At 44.5% G+C, this 15565-nt stretch overlaps 38 non-coding genes across 38 annotated transcripts; all 38 read right to left on the reverse strand.

Annotated features, from left to right (window-relative positions):
- Window positions 1–2216: 2216 nt before the first annotated feature.
- TRNAR-CCU (transfer RNA arginine (anticodon CCU)) lies at window positions 2217–2289 on the reverse strand. Its single transcript has one exon. It is a non-coding gene; the product is annotated as a tRNA-Arg (tRNA).
- A 391-nt stretch (window positions 2290–2680) lies between these two features.
- On the reverse strand, window positions 2681–2753 carry TRNAR-CCU (transfer RNA arginine (anticodon CCU)). Its single transcript has one exon. It is a non-coding gene; the product is annotated as a tRNA-Arg (tRNA).
- Window positions 2754–2847: 94 nt separating this feature from the next.
- TRNAR-CCU (transfer RNA arginine (anticodon CCU)) lies at window positions 2848–2920 on the reverse strand. Its single transcript has one exon. It is a non-coding gene; the product is annotated as a tRNA-Arg (tRNA).
- A 594-nt stretch (window positions 2921–3514) lies between these two features.
- On the reverse strand, window positions 3515–3587 carry TRNAR-CCU (transfer RNA arginine (anticodon CCU)). Its single transcript has one exon. It is a non-coding gene; the product is annotated as a tRNA-Arg (tRNA).
- Window positions 3588–3848: 261 nt separating this feature from the next.
- On the reverse strand, window positions 3849–3921 carry TRNAR-CCU (transfer RNA arginine (anticodon CCU)). Its single transcript has one exon. It is a non-coding gene; the product is annotated as a tRNA-Arg (tRNA).
- A 94-nt stretch (window positions 3922–4015) lies between these two features.
- TRNAR-CCU (transfer RNA arginine (anticodon CCU)) lies at window positions 4016–4088 on the reverse strand. Its single transcript has one exon. It is a non-coding gene; the product is annotated as a tRNA-Arg (tRNA).
- Window positions 4089–4498: 410 nt separating this feature from the next.
- TRNAR-CCU (transfer RNA arginine (anticodon CCU)) lies at window positions 4499–4571 on the reverse strand. The gene has a single exon. It is a non-coding gene; the product is annotated as a tRNA-Arg (tRNA).
- A 427-nt stretch (window positions 4572–4998) lies between these two features.
- Window positions 4999–5071, reverse strand: TRNAR-CCU (transfer RNA arginine (anticodon CCU)). The gene has a single exon. It is a non-coding gene; the product is annotated as a tRNA-Arg (tRNA).
- A 94-nt stretch (window positions 5072–5165) lies between these two features.
- Window positions 5166–5238, reverse strand: TRNAR-CCU (transfer RNA arginine (anticodon CCU)). Its single transcript has one exon. It is a non-coding gene; the product is annotated as a tRNA-Arg (tRNA).
- Window positions 5239–5648: 410 nt separating this feature from the next.
- TRNAR-CCU (transfer RNA arginine (anticodon CCU)) lies at window positions 5649–5721 on the reverse strand. Its single transcript has one exon. It is a non-coding gene; the product is annotated as a tRNA-Arg (tRNA).
- Window positions 5722–5815: 94 nt separating this feature from the next.
- Window positions 5816–5888, reverse strand: TRNAR-CCU (transfer RNA arginine (anticodon CCU)). The gene has a single exon. It is a non-coding gene; the product is annotated as a tRNA-Arg (tRNA).
- Window positions 5889–5982: 94 nt separating this feature from the next.
- Window positions 5983–6055, reverse strand: TRNAR-CCU (transfer RNA arginine (anticodon CCU)). Its single transcript has one exon. It is a non-coding gene; the product is annotated as a tRNA-Arg (tRNA).
- A 94-nt stretch (window positions 6056–6149) lies between these two features.
- On the reverse strand, window positions 6150–6222 carry TRNAR-CCU (transfer RNA arginine (anticodon CCU)). The gene has a single exon. It is a non-coding gene; the product is annotated as a tRNA-Arg (tRNA).
- A 571-nt stretch (window positions 6223–6793) lies between these two features.
- TRNAR-CCU (transfer RNA arginine (anticodon CCU)) lies at window positions 6794–6866 on the reverse strand. Its single transcript has one exon. It is a non-coding gene; the product is annotated as a tRNA-Arg (tRNA).
- Window positions 6867–6960: 94 nt separating this feature from the next.
- Window positions 6961–7033, reverse strand: TRNAR-CCU (transfer RNA arginine (anticodon CCU)). The gene has a single exon. It is a non-coding gene; the product is annotated as a tRNA-Arg (tRNA).
- Window positions 7034–7294: 261 nt separating this feature from the next.
- TRNAR-CCU (transfer RNA arginine (anticodon CCU)) lies at window positions 7295–7367 on the reverse strand. The gene has a single exon. It is a non-coding gene; the product is annotated as a tRNA-Arg (tRNA).
- A 577-nt stretch (window positions 7368–7944) lies between these two features.
- Window positions 7945–8017, reverse strand: TRNAR-CCU (transfer RNA arginine (anticodon CCU)). The gene has a single exon. It is a non-coding gene; the product is annotated as a tRNA-Arg (tRNA).
- Window positions 8018–8444: 427 nt separating this feature from the next.
- Window positions 8445–8517, reverse strand: TRNAR-CCU (transfer RNA arginine (anticodon CCU)). The gene has a single exon. It is a non-coding gene; the product is annotated as a tRNA-Arg (tRNA).
- A 243-nt stretch (window positions 8518–8760) lies between these two features.
- TRNAR-CCU (transfer RNA arginine (anticodon CCU)) lies at window positions 8761–8833 on the reverse strand. The gene has a single exon. It is a non-coding gene; the product is annotated as a tRNA-Arg (tRNA).
- Window positions 8834–8927: 94 nt separating this feature from the next.
- Window positions 8928–9000, reverse strand: TRNAR-CCU (transfer RNA arginine (anticodon CCU)). Its single transcript has one exon. It is a non-coding gene; the product is annotated as a tRNA-Arg (tRNA).
- A 571-nt stretch (window positions 9001–9571) lies between these two features.
- TRNAR-CCU (transfer RNA arginine (anticodon CCU)) lies at window positions 9572–9644 on the reverse strand. Its single transcript has one exon. It is a non-coding gene; the product is annotated as a tRNA-Arg (tRNA).
- A 94-nt stretch (window positions 9645–9738) lies between these two features.
- Window positions 9739–9811, reverse strand: TRNAR-CCU (transfer RNA arginine (anticodon CCU)). The gene has a single exon. It is a non-coding gene; the product is annotated as a tRNA-Arg (tRNA).
- A 261-nt stretch (window positions 9812–10072) lies between these two features.
- TRNAR-CCU (transfer RNA arginine (anticodon CCU)) lies at window positions 10073–10145 on the reverse strand. Its single transcript has one exon. It is a non-coding gene; the product is annotated as a tRNA-Arg (tRNA).
- Window positions 10146–10555: 410 nt separating this feature from the next.
- On the reverse strand, window positions 10556–10628 carry TRNAR-CCU (transfer RNA arginine (anticodon CCU)). The gene has a single exon. It is a non-coding gene; the product is annotated as a tRNA-Arg (tRNA).
- Window positions 10629–11037: 409 nt separating this feature from the next.
- Window positions 11038–11110, reverse strand: TRNAR-CCU (transfer RNA arginine (anticodon CCU)). Its single transcript has one exon. It is a non-coding gene; the product is annotated as a tRNA-Arg (tRNA).
- Window positions 11111–11204: 94 nt separating this feature from the next.
- Window positions 11205–11277, reverse strand: TRNAR-CCU (transfer RNA arginine (anticodon CCU)). Its single transcript has one exon. It is a non-coding gene; the product is annotated as a tRNA-Arg (tRNA).
- Window positions 11278–11371: 94 nt separating this feature from the next.
- Window positions 11372–11444, reverse strand: TRNAR-CCU (transfer RNA arginine (anticodon CCU)). Its single transcript has one exon. It is a non-coding gene; the product is annotated as a tRNA-Arg (tRNA).
- A 94-nt stretch (window positions 11445–11538) lies between these two features.
- TRNAR-CCU (transfer RNA arginine (anticodon CCU)) lies at window positions 11539–11611 on the reverse strand. The gene has a single exon. It is a non-coding gene; the product is annotated as a tRNA-Arg (tRNA).
- Window positions 11612–11872: 261 nt separating this feature from the next.
- Window positions 11873–11945, reverse strand: TRNAR-CCU (transfer RNA arginine (anticodon CCU)). The gene has a single exon. It is a non-coding gene; the product is annotated as a tRNA-Arg (tRNA).
- A 76-nt stretch (window positions 11946–12021) lies between these two features.
- TRNAR-CCU (transfer RNA arginine (anticodon CCU)) lies at window positions 12022–12094 on the reverse strand. Its single transcript has one exon. It is a non-coding gene; the product is annotated as a tRNA-Arg (tRNA).
- Window positions 12095–12188: 94 nt separating this feature from the next.
- Window positions 12189–12261, reverse strand: TRNAR-CCU (transfer RNA arginine (anticodon CCU)). Its single transcript has one exon. It is a non-coding gene; the product is annotated as a tRNA-Arg (tRNA).
- A 76-nt stretch (window positions 12262–12337) lies between these two features.
- TRNAR-CCU (transfer RNA arginine (anticodon CCU)) lies at window positions 12338–12410 on the reverse strand. The gene has a single exon. It is a non-coding gene; the product is annotated as a tRNA-Arg (tRNA).
- Window positions 12411–12486: 76 nt separating this feature from the next.
- TRNAR-CCU (transfer RNA arginine (anticodon CCU)) lies at window positions 12487–12559 on the reverse strand. Its single transcript has one exon. It is a non-coding gene; the product is annotated as a tRNA-Arg (tRNA).
- Window positions 12560–12782: 223 nt separating this feature from the next.
- Window positions 12783–12855, reverse strand: TRNAR-CCU (transfer RNA arginine (anticodon CCU)). Its single transcript has one exon. It is a non-coding gene; the product is annotated as a tRNA-Arg (tRNA).
- A 92-nt stretch (window positions 12856–12947) lies between these two features.
- Window positions 12948–13022, reverse strand: TRNAR-CCU (transfer RNA arginine (anticodon CCU)). Its single transcript has one exon. It is a non-coding gene; the product is annotated as a tRNA-Arg (tRNA).
- Window positions 13023–13283: 261 nt separating this feature from the next.
- On the reverse strand, window positions 13284–13356 carry TRNAR-CCU (transfer RNA arginine (anticodon CCU)). The gene has a single exon. It is a non-coding gene; the product is annotated as a tRNA-Arg (tRNA).
- A 76-nt stretch (window positions 13357–13432) lies between these two features.
- On the reverse strand, window positions 13433–13505 carry TRNAR-CCU (transfer RNA arginine (anticodon CCU)). Its single transcript has one exon. It is a non-coding gene; the product is annotated as a tRNA-Arg (tRNA).
- A 94-nt stretch (window positions 13506–13599) lies between these two features.
- Window positions 13600–13672, reverse strand: TRNAR-CCU (transfer RNA arginine (anticodon CCU)). The gene has a single exon. It is a non-coding gene; the product is annotated as a tRNA-Arg (tRNA).
- Window positions 13673–15565: the final 1893 nt, after the last annotated feature.

Genomic DNA, 15565 nt, shown 5'->3' on the forward strand with positions numbered 1-15565 from the left:
AGCAGGAGACAGCAATCAGTCAGTCTTTCAACGACCGAGTCAGAATTGATGGCAGCTACCGAGGCAGCGAAGGATGTCGTATGGATAAAAGCAGTCATGACCACAATTGGAGTTGCGAACGACGAAGTTCCAGTACTGCGAATCAACAACAGGCTATACTCACAAGGAGGTGTTTATTGCCGATTTAGTTCAAAGTCGGCCGTAATGTAGACCTATATGAGATATGAAATTTCCCAAAAGGGGACGTTGCACTACCCATTCGAGTCATGGCAACCGAAAATGGTTATCTGTCACAAAAATTTGAAATTAGTACAGGAAACGGTTTTTGATATATTAATTTTGACCAGGTCTGGTCTCAGTTTGCCCCACTGTGCGGCGCGTTGTATTTGAAAATCAGGCGCAAGCTCGTAGCGGAAACGCGATTTTGATATTTATACCCGCTACCAGCTAGCGTGATAACTATTTTCACGCATATAGCCCGCACCATTTTTCAAATTTTTTCCGTTTTTTTGTCTGCTTATATAAGGGTGCGGCTTATATAGGAAAAAAATACCTACATCTGAATAAAAAATTTTATTTGGTTCAATACAAAAAACAAAAATGTTACTCTATTTCGGATTCTACATCGGATTCGGCGATATTTTGTTTTTTTAGTATACCCGCTTTAAAAAATCCATTATGTATTGTCTCTGTTGTGACTTTTTGCCAAGCTGTATAAACCCGCTTGCAGATTTCGACGTAGGTAGCTCGTCGTTGTCTCCCTGCAGGAGTAAACGTGTGTTTGCCGTTTGCCATCCATTTATCCCATTCCGCTCTGACATACGTTTTAAAAGGATGGTTTACTTTATCGCGGCATTGTAACTCTTTTAAAAATAATAGGAAAATTTCGATATTCGTTGGACGTTTTGAGGAACCAACGGAGCCCTTTCGGTAATTTCGTCGCTGCAGGAAAGTTCATTTCCGGAGTCGACTTGCTTTCCGCTTCCGCTTGGCTTGAAATTATCCGCTAACAGAAGTAAATAGCATACTCTTACGACAGAGGTATCCATATAGGCCATTAAAATGAAAAGCGTTCCTTCGTAGGCTCGACGCGGATTCTGTTGGGCCCGAATTTCCCGCCATATCACGCTTGTGTACACGGCTCACGGCTCAAAATTTACCCAATCTATAACTTCGGTTGAATATGTCAAATGTAGCGATATTTAGTTATTGACTAACCGTATTTTACCGATTAAATAGTACACAGAAAAAACAACGTTTAGATTTTCAACATCAAAAAAATAAATGAACATGTTTAAAAATTAAACACTTAGATTATACGTTTAAATTGTATACGGGAAAGTGTTGATATTTTAAACGGATAGCTGCTAAGAATAAAAGCAAATACCACAAGTGCTAACAACACGTGTAATAACAACACACCACCTAAGATAAACGTCAGCTAAAGGCCTGTTAAACACTGTCAAACACAGGGGTCTAGAATATACAAAGATGACGTTGAAACCATATCCAGGGGTTTAGAAATTAAACATGTAGTGTGGTTCACCTAAGGCAGTATACAAGTTGCGTTCATTGTTCAATCATATCAGACTGAGACAGCGCATCGATTCATTGACGCCATAATTTCCAGAGCGAATAAGAAATTGTTCTTTAATTATCTTGTAACGTAAAATTAGGACAAAATTGAATATTCAAAGCTATTGGTCTAGGCCTACTTAATTTCTAACCAAATGCTGGTCATTTGGAGAAGGATTTTGGGTTTAGCCCTTTCGGGGAATTTGCGCTTATCTGGCCAGGTGCGTCGATTTCCTGTGGCAATGGTTGTTTTCTGGGATTGACAGGCTTTCTTGTTCTATTTTCGTCCACTACCCCCCCTCGCATACTTCTAAGATGCCCTTAAGAAATGTAGGTTGCCAAGCGTTTTTGAGTTCTGTTGTATATATGTATATAGACTGTAAGGTTATTTGGTATGAATAGAATGTGGTTTTACTCGAGTTCGAGTGCGCGAAAAAGGCACATCGGTATGGTGTCGCAATAGGCCGAAATCCCCGGTCCAACGGGAAAGGCCGTGACATAGAGCCTCTTTCCTGGAAAACGGAAAGAAGGGGACTAATAATGAAAACCGAGGTGCGGTGGGTTTGTGATGAACTCGAGTAGGTCAGAAGAGCCATGCTCCAGCTAAGAATAAGTTCTCTCCGATGAACAGGCACAAGTCTTGACCCCGGCGGGACTCGAACTCGCCATCTTCGGTTTAGGAGACCGACGCCTTATCCATTGGGCCACGGGGACCTACTGTAAGAGTTTATTTTAATTGGAAAATCAACGAAATGCCTACCCGGAATCCAGCCAAAAAGAAAGACACTCGTACCCCCGGCGGGACTCTAACTCGCAATCTTCGGTTTAGGAGACCGACGCCTAATCCATTGGGCCATGGGGGCCTACAGTATTATAAAATTTACTTGGAAAATCAACGAAATGCCTACTCAGAATTCAGCCAAAAAGTAAGACACTCATACCCCCGGCGGGACTCGAACTCGTAATCTTCGGTTTAGGAGACCGACGCCTTATCCATTGTGCCACGGGGGCTTCCTTGAGTTGTTTTGTTATTTATTTTTATTTGAATATTAACCAAATGCCTACCCAGAATCCCGCAGATTCTATTCAAAAGGAAAGTAACTCGTACCCCCGGCGGGACTCGAACTCGCAATCTTCGGTTTAGGAGACCGACGCCTTATCCATTGGGCCACGGGGCCTTCCTTGAGTTGTTTTGTTATTTATTTTTATTTGAATATTAACCAAATGCCTACCCAGAATCCCGCAGATTCCATTCAAAAAGAAAACAACTCGTACCCCCGGCGGGACTCGAACTCGCGATCTTCGGTTTAGGAGACCGACGCCTTATCCATTGGGCCACGGGGGCTTCGTGCAGTTGTTTTGTTATTTATTTTTATTTAAATATTAACCAAATGCCTACCCAGAATCCCGCAGATTCTATTCAAAAGGAAAGCAACTCCTACCCCCGGCGGGATTGAACTCGCAATCTTTGGTTTAGGAGACCGACGAATTATCCATTGGGCCACGGGGGCTTCCTTGAGTTGTTTTGTTATTTATTTTTATTTGAATATTAACCAAATGCCTACCCAGAAACCCGCAGATTCTATTCAAAAGGAAAGCAATTCGTACCCCCGGCGGGACTCGAACTCGCAATCTTTGGTTTAGGAGACCGACGCCTTATCCATTGTGCCACGGGGGCTTTCTCCATAAGTTTTGTTATTTATTTTTATTTGAATATTAACCAAATGCCTACCCAGAATCCCGCAGATTCTATTTAAAAGGAAAGCAACTCCTACCCCAGGCGGGACTCGAACTCGCAATCTTCGGTTTAGGAGACCGACGCCTTATCCATTGGACCACGGGGGCTTCCTTGAGCTGTTTTGTTATTTATTTTTATTTGAAAATTAACCAAATGCCTACCCAGAATCCCGCAGATTCTATTCAAAAGGAAAGCAACTCCTACCCCCGGCGGGACTCGAGCTCGCAATCTTCGGTTTAGGAGACCGACGCCTTATCCATTGGGCCACGGGGGCTTCGTGCAGTTGTTTTGTTATTTATTTTTATTTAAATATTAACCAAATGCCAACCCAGAATCCCGCAGATTCTATTCAAAAGGAAAGCAACTCCTACCCCCGGCGGGACTCGAACTCGCAATCCTTGGTTTAGGAGACCGACGCCTTATCCATTGGGCCACGGGGGATTGGTGCAGTTGTTTTGTTATTTATTTTTATTTGAATATTAACCAAATGCCTACCCAGAATCCCGCAGATTCTATTTAAAAGGAAAGCAACTCCTACCCCCGGCGGGACTCGAACTCGCAATCTTCGGTTTAGGAGACCGACGCCTTATCCATTGGGCCACGGGGGCTTCCTTGAGTTGTTTTGTTACTTATTTTTATTTGAATATTAACCAAATGCCTACCCAGAATCCCGCAGATTCCATTCAAAAAGAAAGCAACTCGTACCCCCGGCGGTACTCGAACTCGCAATCTTCGGTTTAGGAGACCGACGCCTTATCCATTGGGCCACGGGGGCTTCCTTGAATTGTTTTGTTATTTATTTTTATTTGAATATTAACCAAATGCCTACCCAGAATCCCGCAGATTCTATTCAAAAAGAAAGCAACTCGTACCCCCGGCGGGACTCGAACTCGCAATCTTCGGTTTAGGAGACCGACGCCTTATCCATTGTGCCACGGAGACCTACTTTATAAGCTTATTTTAATTGTAAAATCAACGAAATGCCTACCCGGAATCCAGCCAAAAAGTAAGACACTCGTACCCCCGGCGGGACTCGAACTCGCAATCTTCGGTTTAGGAGACCGACGCCTTATACATTGGACCACGGGGGCTTCGTGCAGTTGTTTTGTTATTAATTTTTATTTGAATATTAACCAAATGCCTACCCAGAATCCCGCAGATTCTATTCAAAAGGAAAGCAACTCCTACCCCCAGCGGGACTCGAACTCGCAATCTTCGGTTTAGGAGACCGACGCCTTATCCATTGGGCCACGGGGGCTTCGTGCAGTTGTTTTGTTATTTATTTTTATTTAAATATTAACCAAATGCCTACCCAGAATCCCGCAGATTCTATTTAAAAGGAAAGCAACTCCTACCCCAGGCGGGACTCGAACTCGCAATCTTCGGTTTAGGAGACCGACGCCTTATCCATTGGACCACGGGGGCTTCCTTGAGCTGTTTTGTTATTTATTTTTATTTGAAAATTAACCAAATGCCTACCCAGAATCCCGCAGATTCTATTCAAAAGGAAAGCAACTCCTACCCCCGGCGGGATTGAACTCGCAATCTTTGGTTTAGGAGACCGACGAATTATCCATTGGGCCACGGGGGCTTCCTTGAGTTGTTTTGTTATTTATTTTTATTTGAATATTAACCAAATGCCTACCCAGAATCCCGCAGATTCTATTCAAAAGGAAAGTAACTCGTACCCCCGGCGGGACTCGAACTCGCAATCTTCGGTTTAGGAGACCGAAGCCTTATCCATTGGGCCACGGGGGCTTTCTCCAGATGTTTTGTTATTTATTTTTATTTGAATATTTAGCAAATGCCTACAAAGAAACCCGCAGATTCTATTCAAAAGGAAAGCAACTCGTACCCCCGGCGGGACTCGAACTCACAATCTTTGGTTTAGGAGACCGACGCCTTATCCATTGGGCCACGGGGGCTTTCTTCAGAAGTTTTGTTATTTATTTTTATTTGAATATTTAGCAAATGCCTACAAAGAAACCCGCAGATTCTATTCAAAAGGAAAGCAACTCCTACCCCCGGCGGAACTCGAACTCGCAATCTTTGGTTTAGGAGACCGACGCCTTATCCATTGGGCCACGGGGGCTTCCTTGAGTTGTTTTGTTATTTATTTTTATTTGAATATTAAACAAATGCCTACCCAGAATCCCGCAGATTCCATTCAAAAAGAAAGCAACTCGTACCCCCGGCGGGACTCGCACTCGCAATCTTCGGTTTAGGAGACCGACGCCTTATCCATTGTGCCACGGAGACCTACTTAATAAGCTTATTTTAATTGGAAAATCAACGAAATGCCTACCCGGAATCCAGCCAAAAAGTAAGACACTCGTACCCCCGGCGGGACTCGAACTCGCAATCTTCGGTTTAGGAGACCGACGCCTTATCCATTGGACCACGGGGGCTTCGTGCAGTTGTTTTGTTATTTATTTTTATTTGAATATTAACCAAATGCCTACCCAGAATCCCGCAGATTCTATTCAAAAGGAAAGCAACTCCTACCCCCGGCGGGACTCGAACTCGCAATCTTCGGTTTAGGAGACCGACGCCTTATCCATTGGGCCACGGGGGCTTCGTGCAGTTGTTTTGTTATTTATTTTTATTTAAATATTAACCAAATGCCAACCCAGAATCCCGCAGATTCTATTCAAAAGGAAAGCAACTCCTACCCCCGGCGGGACTCGAACTCGCAATCTTCGGTTTAGGAGACCGACGCCTTATCCATTGGGCCACGGGGGCTTCGTGCAGTTGTTTTGTTATTTATTTTTATTTAAATATTAACCAAATGCCAACCCAGAATCCCGCAGATTCTATTCAAAAGGAAAGCAACTCCTACCCCCGGCGGGACTCGAACTCGCAATCTTCGGTTTAGGAGACCGACGCCTTATCCATTGGGCCACGGGGGCTTCGTGCAGTTGTTTTGTTATTTATTTTTATTTAAATATTAACCAAATGCCTACCCAGAATCCCGCAGATTCTATTAAAAAAGAAAGCAACTCCTACCCCCGGCGGTACTCGAACTCGCAATCTTCGGTTTAGGAGACCGACGCCTTATCCATTGGACCACGGGGGCTTCCTTGAGTTGTTTTGTTATTTATTTTTATTTGAATATTAACCAAATGCCTACCCAGAATCCCGCAGATTCCATTCAAAAAGAAAGCAACTCGTACCCCCGGCGGTACTCGAACTCGCAATCTTTGGTTTAGGAGACCGACGCCTTATCCATTGGGCCACGGGGGCTTCGTGCAGTTATTTTGTTATTTATTTGAATATTAACCAAATGCCTACCCAGAATCCCGCAGATTCTATTTAAAAGGAAAGCAACTCCTACCCCCGGCGGGACTCGAACTCGCAATCTTCGGTTTAGGAGACCGACGCCTTATCCATTGCGCCACGGAGACCTACTTTATAAGCTTATTTTAATTGGAAAATCAACGAAATGCCTACTCGGAATCCAGCCAAAAAGTAAGACACTCGTACCCCCGGCGGGACTCGAACTCGCAATCTTCGGTTTAGGAGACCGACGCCTTATCCATTGGACCACGGGGGCTTCGTGCAGTTGTTTTGTTATTTATTTTTATTTGAATATTAACCAAATGCCTACCCAGAATCCCGCAGATTCTATTCAAAAGGAAAGCAACTCCTACCCCCGGCGGGACTCGAGCTCGCAATCTTCGGTTTAGGAGACCGACGCCTTATCCATTGGGCCACGGGGGCTTCGTGCAGTTGTTTTGTTATTTATTTTTATTTAAATATTAACCAAATGCCAACCCAGAATCCCGCAGATTCTATTCAAAAGGAAAGCAACTCCTACCCCCGGCGGGACTCGAACTCGCAATCCTTGGTTTAGGAGACCGACGCCTTATCCATTGGGCCACGGGGGATTGGTGCAGTTGTTTTGTTATTTATTTTTATTTGAATATTAACCAAATGCCTACCCAGAATCCCGCAGATTCTATTTAAAAGGAAAGCAACTCCTACCCCCGGCGGGACTCGAACTCGCAATCTTCGGTTTAGGAGACCGACGCCTTATCCATTGGGCCACGGGGGCTTCCTTGAGTTGTTTTGTTACTTATTTTTATTTGAATATTAACCAAATGCCTACCCAGAATCCCGCAGATTCCATTCAAAAAGAAAGCAACTCGTACCCCCGGTGGTACTCGAACTCGCAATCTTCGGTTTAGGAGACCGACGCCTTATCCATTGGGCCACGGGGGCTTCCTTGAATTGTTTTGTTATTTATTTTTATTTGAATATTAACCAAATGCCTACCCAGAATCCCGCAGATTCTATTCAAAAAGAAAGCAACTCGTACCCCCGGCGGGACTCGAACTCGCAATCTTCGGTTTAGGAGACCGACGCCTTATCCATTGTGCCACGGAGACCTACTTTATAAGCTTATTTTAATTGGAAAATCAACGAAATGCCTACCCGGAATCCAGCCAAAAAGTAAGACACTCGTACCCCCGGCGGGACTCGAACTCGCAATCTTCGGTTTAGGAGACCGACGCCTTATACATTGGACCACGGGGGCTTCGTGCAGTTGTTTTGTTATTAATTTTTATTTGAATATTAACCAAATGCCTACCCAGAATCCCGCAGATTCTATTCAAAAGGAAAGCAACTCCTACCCCCAGCGGGACTCGAACTCGCAATCTTCGGTTTAGGAGACCGACGCCTTATCCATTGGGCCACGGGGGCTTCGTGCAGTTGTTTTGTTATTTATTTTTATTTAAATATTAACCAAATGCCTACCCAGAATCCCGCAGATTCTATTTAAAAGGAAAGCAACTCCTACCCCAGGCGGGACTCGAACTCGCAATCTTCGGTTTAGGAGACCGACGCCTTATCCATTGGACCACGGGGGCTTCCTTGAGCTGTTTTGTTATTTATTTTTATTTGAAAATTAACCAAATGCCTACCCAGAATCCCGCAGATTCTATTCAAAAGGAAAGCAACTCCTACCCCCGGCGGGATTGAACTCGCAATCTTTGGTTTAGGAGACCGACGAATTATCCATTGGGCCACGGGGGCTTCCTTGAGTTGTTTTGTTATTTATTTTTATTTGAATATTAACCAAATGCCTACCCAGAATCCCGCAGATTCTATTCAAAAGGAAAGTAACTCGTACCCCCGGCGGGACTCGAACTCGCAATCTTCGGTTTAGGAGACCGAAGCCTTATCCATTGGGCCACGGGGGCTTTCTCCAGATGTTTTGTTATTTATTTTTATTTGAATATTTAGCAAATGCCTACAAAGAAACCCGCAGATTCTATTCAAAAGGAAAGCAACTCGTACCCCCGGCGGGACTCGAACTCGCAATCTTCGGTTTAGGAGACCGACGCCTTATCCATTGTGCCACGGAGACCTACTTAATAAGCTTATTTTAATTGGAAAATCAACGAAATGCCTACCCGGAATCCAGCCAAAAAGTAAGACACTAGTACCCCCGGCGGGACTCGAACTCGCAATCTTCGGTTTAGGAGACCGACGCCTTATCCATTGGGCCAAGGGGGCTTCGTGCAGTTGTTTCGTTATTTATTTTTATTTAAATATTAACCAAATGCCAACCCAGAATCCCGCAGATTCTATTCAAAAGGAAAGCAACTCCTACCCCCGGCGGGACTCGAACTCGCAATCTTCGGTTTAGGAGACCGACGCCTTATCCATTGGGCCACGGGGGCTTCGTGCAGTTGTTTTGTTATTTATTTTTATTTAAATATTAACCAAATGCCTACCCAGAATCCCGCAGATTCTATTAAAAAAGAAAGCAACTCCTACCCCCGGCGGTACTCGAACTCGCAATCTTCGGTTTAGGAGACCGACGCCTTATCCATTGGACCACGGGGGCTTCCTTGAGTTGTTTTGTTATTTATTTTTATTTGAATATTAACCAAATGCCTACCCAGAATCCCGCAGATTCCATTCAAAAAGAAAGCAACTCGTACCCCCGGCGGTACTCGAACTCGCAATCTTTGGTTTAGGAGACCGACGCCTTATCCATTGGGCCACGGGGGCTTCGTGCAGTTGTTTTGTTATTTATTTGAATATTAACCAAATGCCTACCCAGAATCCCGCAGATTCTATTTAAAAGGAAAGCAACTCCTACCCCCGGCGGGACTCGAACTCGCAATCTTCGGTTTAGGAGACCGACGCCTTATCCATTGTGCCACGGAGACCTACTTTATAAGCTTATTTTAATTGGAAAATCAACGAAATGCCTACCCGGAATCCAGCCAAAAAGTAAGACACTCGTACCCCCGGCGGGACTCGAACTCGCAATCTTCGGTTTAGGAGACCGACGCCTTATCCATTGGACCACGGGGGCTTCGTGCAGTTGTTTTGTTATTTATTTTTATTTGAATATTAAACAAATGCCTACCCAGAATCCCGCAGATTCTATTCAAAAGGAAAGCAACTCCTACCCCCGGCGGGACTCGAGCTCGCAATCTTCGGTTTAGGAGACCGACGCCTTATCCATTGGGCCACGGGGGCTTCGTGCAGTTGTTTTGTTATTTATTTTTATTTAAATATTAACCAAATGCCAACCCAGAATCCCGCAGATTCTATTCAAAAGGAAAGCAACTCCTACCCCCGGCGGGACTCGAACTCGCAATCCTTGGTTTAGGAGACCGACGCCTTATCCATTGGGCCACGGGGGATTGGTGCAGTTGTTTTGTTATTTATTTTTATTTGAATATTAACCAAATGCCTACCCAGAATCCCGCAGATTCCATTCAAAAAGAAAGCAACTCGTACCCCCGGCGGTACTCGAACTCGCAATCTTCGGTTTAGGAGACCGACGCCTTATCCATTGGGCCACGGGGGCTTCCTTGAATTGTTTTGTTATTTATTTTTATTTGAATATTAACCAAATGCCTACCCAGAATCCCGCAGATTCTATTCAAAAAGAAAGCAACTCGTACCCCCGGCGGGACTCGAACTCGCAATCTTCGGTTTAGGAGACCGACGCCTTATCCATTGTGCCACGGAGACCTACTTTATAAGCTTATTTTAATTGGAAAATCAACGAAATGCCTACCCGGAATCCAGCCAAAAAGTAAGACACTCGTACCCCCGGCGGGACTCGAACTCGCAATCTTCGGTTTAGGAGACCGACGCCTTATACATTGGACCACGGGGGCTTCGTGCAGTTGTTTTGTTATTAATTTTTATTTGAATATTAACCAAATGCCTACCCAGAATCCCGCAGATTCTATTCAAAAAGAAAGCAACTCGTACCCCCGGCGGGACTCGAACTCGCAATCTTCGGTTTAGGAGACCGACGCCTTATCCATTGGACCACGGGGGCTTCCTTGAGCTGTTTTGTTATTTATTTTTATTTGAAAATTAACCAAATGCCTACCCAGAATCCCGCAGATTCTATTCAAAAGGAAAGCAACTCCTACCCCCGGCGGGATTGAACTCGCAATCTTTGGTTTAGGAGACCGACGCCTTATCCATTGGGCCACGGGGGCTTCCTTGAGTTGTTTTGTTATTTATTTTTATTTGAATATTAAACAAATGCCTACCCAGAATCCCGCAGATTCCATTCAAAAAGAAAGCAACTCGTACCCCCGGCGGGACTCGCACTCGCAATCTTCGGTTTAGGAGACTGACGCCTTATCCATTGTGCCACGGAGACCTACTTAATAAGCTTATTTTAATTGGAAAATCAACGAAATGCCTACCCGGAATCAAGCCAAAAAGTAAGACACTCGTACCTCCGGCGGGACTCGAACTCGCAATCTTCGGTTTAGGAGACCGACGCCTTATCCATTGGACCACGGGGGCTTCGTGCAGTTGTTTTGTTATTTATTTTTATTCGAATATTAACCAAATGCCTACCCAGAATCCCGCAGATTCTATTCAAAAGGAAAGCAACTCCTACCCCCGGCGGGACTCGAACTCGCAATCTTCGGTTTAGGAGACCGACGCCTTATCCATTGGGCCACGGGGGCTTCGTGCAGTTGTTTTGTTATTTATTTTTATTTAAATATTAACCAAATGCCAACCCAGAATCCCGCAGATTCTATTCAAAAGGAAAGCAACTCCTACCCCCGGCGGGACTCGAACTCGCAATCTTCGGTTTAGGAGACCGACGCCTTATCCATTGGGCCACGGGGGCTTCGTGCAGTTGTTTTGTTATTTATTTTTATTTAAATATTAACCAAATGCCTACCCAGAATCCCGCAGATTCTATTCAAAAGGAAAGCAACTCCTACCCCCGGCGGGACTCGAACTCGCAATCTTCGGTTTAGGAGACCGACGCCTTATCCATTGGGCCACGGGGGCTTACTCCACATAATTTGTTATTCATTTTTATTTGAATATTAACCAAATGCCTACCCAGAATCCCGCAGATTCCATTCAAAAGGAAAGCAACTCGTACCCCCGGCGGGACTCGTACTCGCAATCTTCGGTTTAGGAGACCGACGCCTTAACCATTGCGCCACGGGGGCTTACTCCACATAATTTGTTATTCATTTTTATTTGAATATTAACCAAATGCCTACCCAGAATCCCGCAGATTCTTGTCAAAAAGAAAGCAAATCCTACCCCCGGCGGGACTCGAACTCGCAACCTTCGGTTTAGGAGACCGACGCCTTATCCATTGTGCCACGGAGGCCTACTTTATAGGCTCATTTTAATTGGAAAATCAACGAAATGCCTACCCGGAATCAAGCCAAAAAGTAAGACAATCGTACCCCCGGTGGGACTCGAACCCGCAATCTTCGGTTTAGGAGACCGACGCCTTATCCATTGGGCCACGGGGGCTCCGTGCAGTTGTTTTGTTATTTATTTTTATTTGAATATTAACCAAATGCCTACCCAGAATCCCGTAGATTCCATTCAAAAAGAAAGCAACTTGTACCCCCGGCGGGACTCGAACTCGCAATCTTCGGTTTAGGAGACCGACGCCTTATCCATTGTGCCACGGAGGCCTACTTTATAGGCTTATATTAATTGGAAAATCAACGAAATGCCTACCCGGAATCCAGCCAAAAAGTAAGACACTCGTACCCCCGGCGGGACTCGAACTCGCAATCTTCGGGTTAGGAGACCAACGCCTTATCCATTGGGCCACGGGGGCCTACTTTAAGAGCTTATTTTAATTGAAAAATCAACGAAATGCCTACCCGGAATCTAGCCAAAAAGTAAGACACTCGTACCCCCGGCGGGACTCGAACTCGCAATCTTCGGTTTAGGAGACCGACGCCTTATCCATTGGGCCACGGGGGCCTACAGTAATATATAATTTACTTGGAAAATCAACGAAATGCCTACTCAGAATTCAGCCAAAAAGTAAGAGAATGGTACCCCGGCGGGACTCGAACTCGCGAACTTCGGTTTAGAATACCGACGCCTTATCCATTGTGCCACGGAGGCCTACTTAATAGGCTTATTTTAATTGGAAAATCAACGAAATGCCTACCCGGAATCCAGCCAAAAAGTAAGACACTCGTACCCCCGGCGGGACTCGAACTCGCAATCTTCGGTTTAGGGGACCGACGCCTTATCCATTGGGCCACGGGGGCTTTCTCCAGATGTTTTGTTATTTATTTTTATTTGAATATTTACCAAATGTCTACAAAGTAACCCGCAGATTCTATTCAAAATGAAAGCAACTTGAACCCCCGGCGGGATTCGAACTCGCAATCTTCGGTTTAGGAGACCGACGCCTTATCCATTGGGCCACAGGGCCTTCCTTGAGTTGTTTTGTTATTTATTTTTATTTGAATATTAACCAAATGCCTACCCAGAATCCCGCAGATTCCATTCAAAAAGAAAACAACTCGTACCCCCGTCGTGACTCGAACTTGCAATCTTCGGTTTAGGAGACCGACGCCTTATCCATTGGGCCACGGGGGCTTCCTTGAGTTGTTTTGTTATTCATTTTTATTTGAATATTAACCAAATGCCTACCCAGAATCCCGCAGATTCTTGTCAAAAAGAAAGCAAATCCGACCCCCGGCGGGACTCGAACTCGCAACCTTCGGTTTAGGAGACCGACGCCTTATCCATTGTGCCACGGAGGCCTACTTTATAGGCTCATTTTAATTGGAAAATCAACGAAATGCCTACCCGGAATCAAGCCAAAAAGTAAAACACTCGTACCCCCGGCGAGACTCGAACTCGCAATCTTCGTTTTAGGAGACCGACGCCTTATCCATTGGGCCACGGGGGCTTTCTCCAAGTAATTTGTTATTTTTTTTTATTTGAATATTAACCAAATGCCTACCCAGAATCCCGCAGATTCTATTCAAAAAGAAAGCAACTCGTACCCCCGGCGGGACTCAAACTCGCAATCTTCGGTTTAGGAGACCGACGCCTTATCCATTGGGCCACGGGGGCCTATAAAAAATATAATTTACTTGGAAAATCAACGAAATCATTGAGCTTTTTGCGGGGAAGCCTCTGAGATTTCAGCTACGCTACTGGTTCGAGACTTCAATTTGTATGGAAGAGGTCAAGGAGAAGGTCCTAACAAAATCGACGTGGAAATTAATGTTCTCGCATGGCAAGTAGTGAAAATGGAATTTCCTAGGTCACACCTGATATGGTCAGAAGAACTATCCAAAATCTCGTTTATCGTTGCGAGACTTGCATATCAGCAGAATAGAAGGGGGAATTATCGGACCATTTTTGTAACTTTTAAACAAAAAGCATAATTTGGGTATTACCAACTTGTTATTTTTCGGACCCCATTATCTAGGTCCAAACACCCCTAAATTCACAGAACAAAATGTATTCTTAGGTTTCAGAGTATTCTCTTCAACTTTGTCATTGAACATTTTTGTCTACCACCTGCCGGTGAAAAAATAATTTTTCCAAATCCGAGAAATATTTTCCGATTCTTCTGAAATTCACAGATTAAAGAGAACCATTACTAAGGAAAATTTAAGATTTTTAGTATGAGTGATTTTTGAGAAAAATGTCCATACCGAATATTTTCAGACACCCTGTATATAGAAATACGTTTTACTCTTTTACAAACTTATTTTACACTTTCCACATTATAAGTACTTGATTTAATAGAAATCTTTCGTCTGACGTATTTTCGTTATTACTTGGGAAAAATTACTTTCAAGCAGTCAAGTAGGGTCTTCGAGCGGGTCCCAGGGATTATACAGTGGAAGGCCTCCACCGAGTGGAGACTGCTCCACCCGGTGGAGGCCGCTCCACCGAGTAGTAAACGTACAAAGACAGGGTGACGCTGGTGGTGAATTGTAGAAGGCAGCCGCCTTTCTGTGTATTAATGGTTGACGGTCAGCTCTTTACCCACCTCCGGAAAAGAAGGGCTATGATCCTGATTGACAGTCCCCGCTTTTTATTGGGTGGAGAACTAGTAAAGCTAGGACATCACTGGTGGTGAACGTGTAACGCTATAGAGAGTGGTGCATAAGAAAACGTAAATACTGTACCCCGATAAAATGAAAGCCTTATAGAAGGCAGCAGTCTTTCTCGGTATAGAGAAGATCCCCACCTGCAGAAAGAAGAGTTTTAATCCTGATTGACGTTCCCCGCTTTTCACCGCCTGTATGAAGCGCGTACGTTTCTCCGATACTTTTGTACACGTTCTACCGTACGAAGACCGTGTAAACTACGAATTGAGAAATAAACAACATTTTATTATGCAACTTAGACTTAAATTTGAACCACTGATTTCCCCGATATTATTAAAGTGGCGAATGAGTGGTGGTGAATGTTATAGCGGTGGAGCGAAATCCATGGGTTTTTCCGCTGTGGTGATGTAAATACAATGACGCAATAACTGAGAATATAAACTCGAGCGTTCAGTAGATAAGCATTCAAACACGAAAACTCAAATCAAGAAGAATAACCCGACAAGAACTATGTAAGTATAATCCCTTTTTTTATATTTTAGTCCTCTTTCTCGGAGGGTAATGTATTTACTTTTGAATTATAGGCATAAGAAATCAATAGTCATTGATTTTGAATTCTTTGACGGGCGGACCAAAGATGAGAAGCCGGAGAAAATAGTGAAAGAAGCGTCAGCTTGCTCGGCCGAAAATACATCCCAGGTCGCATCGTGGGTTTTTCTTCCACCGTACCCCCGAGCTGACCTCCCTTCGCGCACTCAACGATAGAACACCTGGGTTGAGAAGAACATACACGGTCTCGCTTGGGACTATGGTTTTACCCCGTACAACAAATTGGAAGAATGCATGCGAATGGCTACTCACGGCTATGACCGCGTATTTTGTAAAGGCGAGGAGAAATGTA

The sequence above is a fragment of the Leiobunum rupestre genome, chromosome 2, assembly GCF_980474605.1.
Source record: "Leiobunum rupestre chromosome 2, qqLeiRupe1.1.hap1, whole genome shotgun sequence".
In the NCBI taxonomy this organism is placed as follows: domain Eukaryota; kingdom Metazoa; phylum Arthropoda; class Arachnida; order Opiliones; family Sclerosomatidae; genus Leiobunum; species Leiobunum rupestre.